Source organism: Haplochromis burtoni, unplaced genomic scaffold (assembly GCF_018398535.1).
Source record: "Haplochromis burtoni strain Fernald_Lab_line unplaced genomic scaffold, NCSU_Asbu1 Contig_779, whole genome shotgun sequence".
Lineage (NCBI taxonomy): Eukaryota > Metazoa > Chordata > Actinopteri > Cichliformes > Cichlidae > Haplochromis > Haplochromis burtoni.
The window spans coordinates 122,140-135,348 of NW_024583140.1; positions in this window are offsets into that span (position 1 = coordinate 122,140).

Here is a 13,209-nt window from a genome sequence, read left to right on the forward strand (position 1 = left end):
CCTCTTCTCCTCATCTTCCCTAGAGGACATCATTTCAAGATGACTTTCTGTGGCTGTGAATTCCTCTCAGTTTTCTCCATCCTGCTCAGTCTGGGGGCAAATCCACTTATTTCCTGTGTCTCAATTGACTTGCAAAGGACAGTTATGTGTGATGGAAAATCTTAGTTTTCTTTATTTTTGTGCTTTAGTTGTACCATTAATTCCGAATGGATCCAGTGTTATTGTGTTTTTATTCATGGGAGTTGATTTGAAGCTTTGAAGCTAGATGAGAAAAGACAGTTGGTTTTCTCATCTCAGCCTGTGCTCTTTCAGAAACCAAAAACTTTAAAGTGCCCCCATTATGCCAATTTAGAGGCTCATTATTTTATTTTCGTGGTTGTATACTGCTACAGCACATCTCTTCACCCTCTGAAACACTCAGTATTAGTGGCTGCATTAGGTTTTAGTTGACTGCTTATTCCCCTTTTTTTTTTGTTTTTTTTTTTTTGTTTTTGAGGGCATGCCAAACTAGCTGCTAGGTGTGCATTATGGCACCATGTTACATAGTGATGTAAATGACAAAAAGAAAAGTCTGGACTTCAAATTAGTTTAGCAGCACTGGTTTTTGCAGGAGAGAATAACTCACTTTGATGTGGACTTTGCAAACCCTTTTTCTCATGTGCAAAAATGATTTAACAGACTACATGATAGATAAAATCCCAGAATGCATAGCAGGGGCACTTTGAATTTGCTATGACAGAAGCCTCCTCAGTGTTTGTGGATTACAGGCGTTGCCATGGATCCATTGTTACTCAGTCTTACAACACATACAGTACATAGTCGTGAGAATTGTTTGTTTGCTTTTACTTATTAATTTTTTGTGAACAAGTTATTAAAACAACATCCAAATTGACACTAACCTACCAACAAGCTCACTTCTGCCAGGTTGTGTGTTGGTTGTGAGAATGCGTGCGTAAATGTAAATATTTCTTTTAAAAAATGTTTTTAGAAATTAAATTCCAAGCATAGAATTTTATCCAGTGTCTTGTCCTGGATGTAAATATTTTCTAATTTATGTTGTAATTTAATGGGCTTGTGTAAATAATGGTATCAGTTTGGTGCATAGCTTAACTTTTTATGATGATGTGTTAAACTTTTGTAAATCAGTTAGGTGTTTTGTTGTTTTTTTTTTTTGTTTTTTTTATAAACTAGACTTTAGAAAGTGGGGATGATATACATTTTTGAAAATGTTTTTAAAAAAAAATGCTGTTTTAAAGTTTCAGGAAAAAAATAAATGACAGCCTCAAGCCTGATTTAGTGAGTCAGTAATGTTGCCTAGGCCACACACTTACTTTTTTTTTTTTCTTAATGGATAGCACTTTTGTTCTGTAGCCTCTTTTTCAGCAATATCACACAGATGATGGTTAAGTCATGTGTTGAAAAACTTTCCTATTAATAAACGGCAAAGAAAATCCCCTACTAAACTAATGAGAACAGTAGCCATCATTATGTGCTCTCACTTAGCTTCACAAATAAGCTGTGTTGCTCAGTAAAAGCACAGACCTCAAAAGTACATCATGTGATGAACAAAGAAGTGCAGCTTAGAGGACAAATGGGTTGTTAATGTTAAACTTGGACAACTATTGAATCGACTGTACTAACCGTTCAGCATTCAACGTCTATCCTCTGCAGCTTGCCAATATTTCCTTTACATATGTTTGGAGCAGGTGTGCCATTAAGCCTACTTGCAAGTTTCTTGGGGAATAATGAGATGCAGCAAAGAATTTAGTTAAGAGAAAAGGAAGTTAGGCAGAACTGTCTACTTGTTTCATCATCACTTGTCTGTTCAGGCCTTGCTAATTTCAGAGGTTCATCTGTTTGTGTTTCACGTAGGTATGAGGGGCCGTACAAACAAATTCATTCTTTCACTCTCACATACATATATTCTTCTTTCACATGCATATACTTTCACTCTCACATAGTTTTATTTTAATTTTTATATTTGGATATTTTTATTCTCATGTTTACACATATTTAAAACACACATTGCAATATTGTGCTCTTATAAGTTCTTCAGCAAGCTATCTATGGCGTTATTTTTGTGCCACTATTTTGAGTGCACGTAAAAAGAAGTTTGCAGGTGCAAGTGTTGCAGCTTGAAAGAATGAATTTTGGCTTGTACGGCCCCTCATACGTAGGAGTAACACTTATATGAATCAACATAGAACATATAGCTGAATTGAAAGGTATAACAACGGCACTGAAATGCACAAACATATATGACATCAGTGTTTCTCTTTATGTTTTATATTAGCTTTTGGGGTCAGTGGGTGAAACGAACATTTCCCAAAAACCAAGCCACAGGTTATAAAGGAAGCAGCAGCAGCAACTACCTTGCAGTTAAACAAGTATCAGCCTCTCCCCTCAGAACCTGTTTAACCAGACCTGTCAACGCAGTGGCTCGCTGCCCTCACAGCGGTTGACTTTAACTGCCTTCAGTTACTCGTGTTAGCTTGTGTGCTTGGCCCTGAAAGGGTAGATAATAGGTGGAGGAGGTATGGGTGAAATTTAGCAGAGAGAAAGAGGAAGTTTTTTTTTTTCTTCTTCTTGTGCCTTTGATGACAGGCTGAAAATGGTTGAGGAAGCACTGAGGATTTGATTGGAGGTTGACCTTGTTTCTTTATGCTGTTTCTTTGTCACATCACAAAGTTTGTTTTGGCAGATGTCAGCTGTTAAGTACACACGTCCCATTTGGTTTTTTTGGGGTTTTTTTTGGGGGGGGGTTTCCCCCCCCCAATCTTTTATTGTCAGTAGAATCAATTCGAACTGAGCACATTCACAAAGTTGGAGCTGGTCAGATGATCAGCAGAGTTGTTAAAGTGACCTGATTTTACATATAAAATGATCATGTTTTCAGTTAGACATCAGGTGAATGGCTTTGTTTAATTCCTTGTACGTGTTTTTCCAAAACACAGGCAACATCGCAACTGGTCAAACGTTTTCTTCTCAACTGTGAGACCGTGTGAGTAATTCTCTTATGACACGCCTAATGTAGCTGGGAAAAGAAGGCGAGCATAGACTTGTTGCACTTACCTGTTACCTTCACTTCTTTTTCTCTTATGAAAGAAGAGGAACTCATGTACTTTTTTTTTCTTTCAAAAAATAGATATTAGAGATTATATCTGACATGTTAATATAATCTTCAGACCTCATTAGGATGCCCGAGGCTACTTGTCAACTCCAGATTCACTGAACTGTAGCTGTATTCTATTCCAGCTCTGACTGAATGACCTTTCCATGTAGGTCAAACCAAGTCACAGGATGAAACTGTAAGAGCGGAAAAAAGGCCAAAAAGGAGACAACTTGATGTGATTTTTCCCTTTTTTTTTTTTTTTTTTAAACCTTGTTTGACAATCTTTTTGTTGGTTTTTATTACTTATTAGCCTAACAAGTTGACTGTATGCTCTTACTGTTACAATTTTTTATAGATTTCTGCCCAACTTGTTTCGAGGACACTTAGAACTTTACAATTACCCTTTTAGTTAACCGCTTCCCTTCCCTGTCTTTGAAATCTGTTGTACATTAAGGCTCATTTGCAGTCAGACTAATCGCTTGCTTGCAGCTCCCAACCACTGAAACCACTTTATGAGTTAAAACATAGCCTTAACGTTCCATGTCATAAGTGACAAGTCACACAGATGAGAGTAGTAGTGTAAATCAGAAATCTGAATTAAAACACGCCTGGCCCTGTAAACACACAACCCAGATGATCATTTTAATATTAAAAAAAGTGTCTCTCATTTGGACAAAAATAGGAACAATCCGGTCTTTACATGATTAATAGTGCCATTTTGGTGCCACTGAGGAATAAGAGTAAGGAATGAGGAGCTATATGGAGAGCGAGTTGACTAAAAGTATTAGAGATGATGCATTCTGATAAAAGTTGATGCAACATGGTCTGCATCAGTGCTGGGAAAAGCACAAGAACATACCAGGATAAAATAAAATAAATCATACTGAAGTAAGTGTACTGAATCTGATCTTAACAGCAGAGGAATTACACCTTTAATGAGTTGATGTTGTACTTTAAGGCTAGCCTCAAGTTCTGTGACATTGTTCCGTTCACTGTTGACTCCTCGTTGGAGTAGGGGGTGGGGAGTAAGTTATTTTGTGTTGGAGTCAAACTATTTTTTTATATACTGGTTATAGAAAAAAAAAATATCACAGAAATACCCATATTAATATGACTAATAGAAACTGACCTTACATATCAGTTTCTCTAGAAAGAAAAAGGCTTCTTATGTTTAGTTCAGACTGAAGATGAATTCTATTTTGTTACTGTATTATTCATTATGACACATGTGGCAACTTACCCAAACAAAATTCAGCTTTTTTCAATTTTAAAATGTTTTGCAAAGATGTGGAATAATGTGTGTGTATATGCATGTAGTTTTAGTTACTGCAGGGCTCAGTAGAATTCCCCAACAACACACAGGCAGAAGGCAGTTCTTTGTTTCCAGTCTGATAATGTTCTCACTCCTGCAATTTTACTTGTAAATGAAAACAACTGAAAAAATATATTTTGGGAAGAAAGAAAACAGATGGGGTGGGGGCGGGGATGGGGCATATAATGGATAATATATGTGTGTTAGAAAAATGCAGAAAATCAAGAAAAGACCAAAGAAAACAAACGGAGGCAAATGTGGCCTCTTAAAGTCATCTAGGCCAGCAGTTAGTACTTACTGTACATGATGCGATGGACTGGCCGTTTTAAATTGAAGAGGAAAGTGTAATTAACTGTTGGTCAATGTAAATATATTTAAAACGTAATAGTTGTAAAGCAAATGTGTCTTTGCTTTACTTTCCCGGTATGGCTGAGGAATGTTTGTGTCTACTCCCAGAGTGACTCACTGGCATTAAAGAACACCTGAGTTACAGTAAGTCTGTCAGTATTTGGCTGCTGCGACGCAGTGAACAGTTGTCAAAGACCATGGCTAATTTGTGTATTGACAATAGTCACTGCCTTTTATATGTTCACTGTGTATCTGTTATTATAGCAGCTGTTTTGTTATCCCTAATTCCATAATTATTCCCAAGGCAACCTCTACCTTTTATTTATGAGAAGCCTTTTAAAGATACCAAAGAGGTTCATCTTTCCGTGACAAACCACTTTGGCTAGTAATTGCTGCAAAGGATGTTTATTGCAGTGCGTGGTTGACGGCATTTGAAAACAGCAATAATAATTCTGAGTTGACTCTAAGTATTGAACCAAATAAAGCTGAAAATGAGATATAATTAGTAGAATCGTATATCAAGCTATCCACACTGATCTCAGTTGAGAGGTTTTACATTTGTGAGTGATTGTTTTTGTGCGAAGGTTGGGGGTAGGGTGAAGTTATATTTGGTGGAAAGAAGTTCAATAATGAGAGCATTAAGCAACTATGGTAGGGGGTGAGCTGGGTGTGCGTGCATGCATGCTGTGTGTATGCTGGGGGTAGGAGTGCTGGGGGTTGGGGGTTGCTGCCTAATCCCTGAGGAAAATGTGGAAGAAATTAATCTAAATTACAAGGATGAAGCTAGTCTGGAGTCTGGGACTGGAAGAGCTACAGAGGAAAGGCGGGTGAGAGGGAGGGAAGAGGGGGACCAACTCTTTCTTTTTTGTTTTTTTGGTTGATGTTTTCTTGTTATTTTTTTTTCCTTTTTTCCCCCTCATCCTGTGGGAATGAGGTGGTCTGTCTTCCTTCCTCTTTGGCTTGCCACGCAGATGCCCCTCCTTCGCTTGCTCATGAATGGGCCTCTTTCCAATTAGTTAGCATTGTAGCCACTGCCGGTGTGGACAAGATTGTAGAGACCCCTCAGTCCCTGTTCTCATCCTGGTGCTCTCTTCTCACAGACAACAGATGTTTTGGTTTCTCGGGGAATACGTGATTCTTTGCTGGCTTCTCCTAGTGTCAACAGCAAAATGAAGATACTTTGCGATTCTTTTCAACCTGCCACATCTCAGTACTCTCAGAGAGTGGAGAAGAATTAGCTGTAGAAGAGACCTTGATGGTCTCCCGCAATTTTATATAAGCTAATTCGTACAAAGAGTCCACCACCAGTAAAAAGCCCTTACTTCTTCCTCATTTACTCGCACACAAAAACAGATAAATTAACACAGGATGGTTGCCGCCACTCATCTATTTAATGAAAAGCATCTGCCGTCTCCCCTTGCTAACCAACATACAGGCAAATCTTGTTCACCTAGGTCTGAGTGCAGTAATCAGAACAAGCTGTTTGGTCAACAAACAAACCTGTAAACACAAAACGTACCAAAGTTTATGTATAGTACTGTTTACCAGTTTACCAGAATCAAAATTCATGACCACAGGGGGTATTGCAACAGGAGATAAGTAGTCTCATTAGTTGCTCAGATGCTTCTTTCTCAAACATATTTGTGCAGTCCATTAAGTCTACTGTGAATCAATAGAAAACAGAAAAAAATCCCATGAAGCAACATTTGCTGCTTATTGTTGTTACCATTAATGGGATTATGGCTTAGCAGGGATTATTGATTTGTCTCCGTCTCGCTGCTCAGTTCTTCATTGTCACTGACATGCACATGGCTGATTCCCGAGCCCAGAATGAAGTCTGAGAACGCATGGCTGAAATAAAGGGTAAGGCCGCAGTAATGGCCACGTTCTCTTCACTGTTTATGACGTCTACGTGTGAGTTCACTAAGCAATTTTCTACTTTCTCTATTTTAGTCTTAAATCCTATTCTTGCTGACCTATTTCTTTGGTCATGTTTTTTCATGCTCTCAATGTTACAACTCTTGTCTAATGATCCTTTTGCCAGCGTTCACTATCAGTCACTAGTCTCCATTTTTTAAAATTCTTTGTAATCTTTCACTGTGGGTTTTTAGGGCATCTACAGCGCTCTCACGGTGCTTCACTTAAAGTGTCATTCAGCCATCTGCTCTCTCTGCTCTACCACCACTGCTATCTAGACTTCAGGTTTTCCTATCACTACCTTCCACTCCCAAATATACTTCCAAATGTGAAGAAAATAATGTATTTATCTTACATTAAACAACAGACAATAGTTTTGTTTGTTTATTTTTGTTAGTAGCTGGTGAATTATACAAAGAAAATGCCAAAAGACAATGGAGTTTAAAAGTGCTGTACTCTTAGAGTTGACTGGCCCTATTCTTGTCTGAGAAATTTTACTGGTTTACAATGTTCAGTGATATTTTTTATTTGTGGGGCTGCATTTTGTAAAAAGTAAAGGGTAAACTTTGCAGATGCTTGCAGGTTGCAGTTAAATTTATTTATAATAATAACTAATACTTTGAGCGTAAATGAGCATATTTTATGTGTATTAATGTATTTATTTCTATATTTTGTAATCCTTCACAGGCTCTGGCATCTGTCATGCTAGTAATGACAAACTCTTCTGTCATCAAAACTGAATTTAGGCCCATTCACATTATAATTCTTCAGTCAGTTGGGGATGATCATGGCTAATCAGTTGATACAGTTTTTGTTTGTTATCGTTTTATTTTTTAAAAACATTTAAAGATTGACAAGTTTGAGTCTATTGTTATCATTTTAGTATAATATACCTTTGCGAACATATTAATTTGCTGCACATGTTAGCTTTTTGTCCACTCTATGTCTGTGTGTGTCAAGTTAAACTAACAGAGTATCCGGTATACTGCACTGCTACACCTTATTTAGCTAATGTAGTGAAAACATGCACATGCTTTCAGTCACAAAGGGAGACTTTATAAAAGTAGCTAGTTCATTCAGGAGTTTGCTTGCAGACACAATAAACCATCTAGATTCTGGTTACTTGAACAATTCAGTAGAAAGATCCAGTACCTGGTGTTTGCCGTGTGTAATAATAACTGCTTGTCTTTACTTCCTGAAGCTGTTTTTTTTTTTTTTTTTTTTAATGCATTAAAATTAATACCATTAATGCTATATTTTGCTATTCACTAGCAATTCACTATCTAGTGCTAACTATTTCTAGGGTGCTTTTCAGTAAAAAAAAAAAGAAAGAAAGAAACAAAGTCATTGAAAAAAGTGAAAGTCCAAGCTGTAAAACTAAAACTGTGATCTGAAAGAGACTGAAACACAAGTAATATGCATCCATCCATCCACCAAAATATTTAAAAATATAAATACAAAATATTTAAACATAATATCTTTAATATCTTTAAACCTAATAATACTAATATTTGTACTGTATAAGAAAAAAAAGATAAACATAACAAATAAAGGAAAACCACAAATCTGAATTAAGAAAATTAAATCCGCCAACTAAATATTAATAGTAGAGGAAAAAAAGACACAATAAAGCACTGACAAGTCACACATTTCATTTTGGAAGCTACAGAAGTAAATCACCTCAAATTTAGAGAGAGACAGTTCCACATTAGTTTCATTGTAAGGTTTTGAAATTTATACTAGATCGTGAGATGAAAGTGGCCGCCTGTTAAGGTCATGAGGTATGAAGATGCTAATGATGTAATCCGGAACAAGTTCGGTAACTGATGAACTTGCTCGACATGAGAATAACAATTCAGGTTGTTAAGTTGCACATGATGAGGGGAAACATTTAAAAGCCTGAAAGTGATAGCTGCTACAACCAGGACATAGGATATTAAGCATACATGCACATGTGTTTGTGTGTTGTCCTCACTTCAGAGCAGGAATGCCCATAAGCAGGAACTAGCCTTTATGGTTCAGCTAAAGGTAAAGCTCATTACTCTGGCCGACAGTCTCTAACCAGCTGTACTGCACAGTTTAAATTCTGTCCTCGGGCACTTTGACTTTCCACTAATAAAGATAGCAGAGCAGAAGAGAAAAATATGGGATAGAGAATAAATACGAGAACGTGAAGCGGTAAGCAAGGGGTACGCAAAAGACAAAATAAAATATCTAAACATAACTGGACACTTGAGTTTTGGCTAAAAAAACCCAATTGAAAATAGGGCCTTTGTTTAACAAAAAAAAAAAAAGAGTTAGACACAACTCCCCATATTACAAAAATCAAAAGGATCTCTTGTAAGGTGCTTTTTGAGGTAAGAATCAGCTAAATGAAAAGATACGTATCTTCCAAAGCAAGAGAAAATAGTAAACATGTGAAGCCAAAGCTGCTTTGAATGGATTTCTTTGACAACAAATGCTTCCAGTATGGAGTGAATCATTGTAAAACCACATTCATTTCCTGCCTGTGTTTATCCACAGAGGGATGAGATACAAAGCTGTCCAGACTTGTTTGCAACGTGCAGGATAGTGTACAGAGAGGGAGATGTGCTCATCTCTGACAGGGAAAGGCCATACTTAAGCAACTTGTAACACTTGCATGAATAGCAGTTTGACAGTCTCATGCTACCGAACAAAAAACAAAACAAAAAAAAACAAATAGAAACACTAGCAAGCTGCATTTTTTAAAGTTTAAACAAATTTATTCATTATAAAGATGAAAAAAAAAAACAGACAAAGTTTTACTTCAACCTTCATTGTCCTACTTTAATCATTAATTAATCAAAAAGCAGCTCTTTTCTTTTTTTATCCTCTTTGCTCATTCCTTCCTTTCCAGCAATTTATTCAGCCCTTGTTTGGCATATGGCAGCCACAAACTTGCATGCCTCTGTGATGTTGGACGCCATTGTGTTGAAGGGAGGGAGCGAAAGGGAGTGAATGTTTACAGTACCTACCCGTGGCATCCGGCCACTACGCTGTTATTGCTTAAAGAGGGAAGGTGGTGATGAAAGGTGTCAGTGTCCATTGGCAGATTGGTAGAGCTCCTCTTTAAACAACAGAAAGAGAGAAACAGGAAGAGGAAGAAAGAGAAACAACAAAGCTATTTTCTGCTGTGGTTTTACTGAAACCTAAATGTCGTAAACTAAATGTTGTATTTGAATATTACTCCAAATGTGGAAATCATATCTGTCATAGTGTGGATTAGGGCTTGTGTGCTAAACTGGGCAAACACATTTGCTTGTTTTAAATGTTTGAACAGCATAAAGTGGACAAATGCCTTCGCACCAAATGGATTTATTAAAAAAGAAAAACCATGATCTGTTCTGCTTACTTAATATTAAATGTTTTGCATTTCTGTGTTTATATGCAGCTGCTTGTGTATGAAACAAATATAAAGTAAATAAGCATTATAAAGTGTGTGTTTGTGTGTAGACTCACATGCACCTGTCTATTCAGAATATATAACAAGAAAAAATAAATAAATTAGCGTGACTGCCACTTACAACGGTTCTGCTGATGCAAACACTGCTGGATAAACGGGCAAAGGAACAAAACGAGAGCATGAAGAGCACAAGGGAGAGAGAGAGCATGGAGAGGTCCCAGATGCCAGTGATATGAGGGCGATAAAGCTCATATCTCAGCATGTTTATACTCAGAGAACTGCTGCGGTGTACTATCTGATTGTTGGGTGAGAAACAGAGGTGGCTCTTATCAAGAGAGTCATTTTATACCTTTAAAACTAATGTAGTCTTTGTTATTACTTAAAAAACAATTGCTGAAATCAGTATATACTTACCACAGGCATCGCACTGCACTGTACTTTGCTTTCTGGTATCAAGCTGTGCGTTTTAAGCAACCTTCATATCCACAGTTGCATTAACAAGATACTTGAAGAAAGCAGACGTGATAAATTTCACAACTTAAACAAGTGCTTATCAGACTGTTGGGAAATTGATTTTGAGATATCACACTGCAGGATGTATGAGTGCACCTGCGTTTATGGATGAGTGCAGTATGCGTCATTAAATATCTAGCAATACAAGTTTACTAGAATACACTGTATTAAACCACAAAGACAAATCAACCACACTGGATGGATTACTATATCATTTTTCTAAGGGAATATACTTTGACAGGGTATGTACATTTTAGGTTGCCTGCCTTAAATTATATTCACACTAAAAGCAGATGAACACTGAGTACAGGTGTAATTTAATACAGATATGAATGTAAATGTTCTCTATTATAAAACTAGGCCACACTGGTGAACTTTGTTGTTTGTATGTGTTTTCCCTCCATCTCTAGATACACGAGTGGACAAACGTACGAGCATGAATGTATGATTACACAAGTGTGTGTAAGCACAATCCTGAACATGTTCATGTGTGGGTGTACATGTATGTGTTTGTGTGTGGGTTTAGTTCTTTGTCCAAACAGACAGGCAGAAGTCTCCAGCAAGGAGAAAAATGTGCAGCTTGAAAATATCTGTCTTGTTCTGACATGTCTCATCATTTTCTGCTCTGCGCAAACTGCCTCACTCCAGCTCACTCATCTACCAAAAAGCCTGACAGCAGCAACGTGCATGCTCCTAAATGATTAAATAAGACAACTTGAAGAATCCAAAATGCTTGAAATATCATATCATTTAACCTCCTAGTAGTTATCTCTAATGACAAAAGCTTTACTTAAGTGTAAGAGCACTTTAACAGATACATCAAAAAAGGATTTTTAAAAAGTCAGCAAAAATATGGTGAATAACTCATTTGTGAGCAAAAAGGTTCTTTTACTTGACAAGTACCAAGATGACCCACCAAACATCTAATGAATAAAATAATTAGCATGTATAGATTTTTTCACATAAGAGTAAATGCTCAGATATAAATTGGTTAACTAGCTCTTCAAAAATTCAAATTTTTTCATTGTTGCTGTTAAAAACAACACAGTTAATCAGTACCACTGTCTCCTTACTTAACCTCCGAGGGGGGCATCTTCCTTACTGTCTTATCTACATCTGATACCAGTTTCCCTGAAGTGTTCTCTTGAAAGCAAGTTATGCCCATGCGCTTTATCTCCTTATTCTCATGTCTCAAATGTTTAAATCTGAGGTGTCATTTCAGTGATATCACCACAGTGAGCTACTTGAAATGATTTTTACTTGTTTTCCATACTCAGATGAGTAGTTAGGCCAAGCTAAGGAGCTTTGAGAGATAAAAGTAAAAAGTGACTAGAAAAGATTCAGTCTAGTTGCCGGTTTAACAAAAACAAAAAACAAGTAGACTTACTTTCTGTGCACTGTGCCAAAAAGATTGCTCGTGATAAGAATATGTCTTCCAGATAGTAAACTAAAAATAGTAATAATGCTGAAAGTTGCCAAATACTGGATTCAAGGACACAAGGAGACAGCCTTGAATGAGAGATCTATGATATTTCAATCAGTTAAGAGTCTAATTTTTACAGCCAGCGTCACAGAACTTCATGATTAAACAAATTATGAATCTACAAAGCTGAATTTCAGGAGGTCTAAGTCTACCTCTGCTTGACAGTCTTTTCTCACTAAAAAGACACTGGAGCATAGTCTACTCCTGTGGAGCCACATGTCCTTGCTGACTTGTAATCAAATCTCACTGGTGCTTTTATATGTCAAAATGTGGTTCCTGCTTTCTTGTGTTTGCTCAGGAATGACTTCAACAACTCTTCTATGTAATTAGCATTCTGGGAAGATGCCATGATAAAGGTGTTTCACTCTGGCCAAGACTTGAGAAAGCATGCCGTCTGAGGTTAAAATTGCTTATGGGTGATTCTCTGCAGACATAAAAGGGATGAATTTTACTTTTACATTATGATGTTTTCCAAGGTTTTACATATCAGGTCATTAAAAACATCATTTAGTCCTCACCAGATCCAAAAATGACTTAAATATTGCCTCAGATGAACAACAACAACAAAAAAAACCATGTAATATTACACCATCTAATTATTTATTTATCAAAAACGAAACCAAATGCAGAAATGATATGTGAAAGACTAAGTATACCAACTGAGTAACTCGTAGAACCAACTTTACAATTAGAATAGAATTAGAAGCAATAACTTGAATAACTTGAAATAATAATTTCGTTAGAATTAAATCGGTCTCTCACATTGTTGTGGGTGAATCTTTGCCTGCTCTTCTTCACAATGTTTCATTGGTTCATTGTGGGCATCTGTTTATGCATAGTTCTCTTAAACTCCTGCCACAGCATTTCAGTCAGGTGGAGGTCTGGACTTTGGGCCATTGCAACATCTTGTTCCTTTTCCTTTTCAGCCCTTCTGTTGTAGTTGTTACTGTGCTTGAGATAACATTGCATAGCTCAGTTTTACTGTCGAACAGGTTACATTTCAAACAAGAATACTTTGGTATACAAAGGAGTTCCTGATCGACTCAATGACTGCAAGGGGCCCAGATCCTGTGGCTGCAAAACAAGCCCCAAACATCACC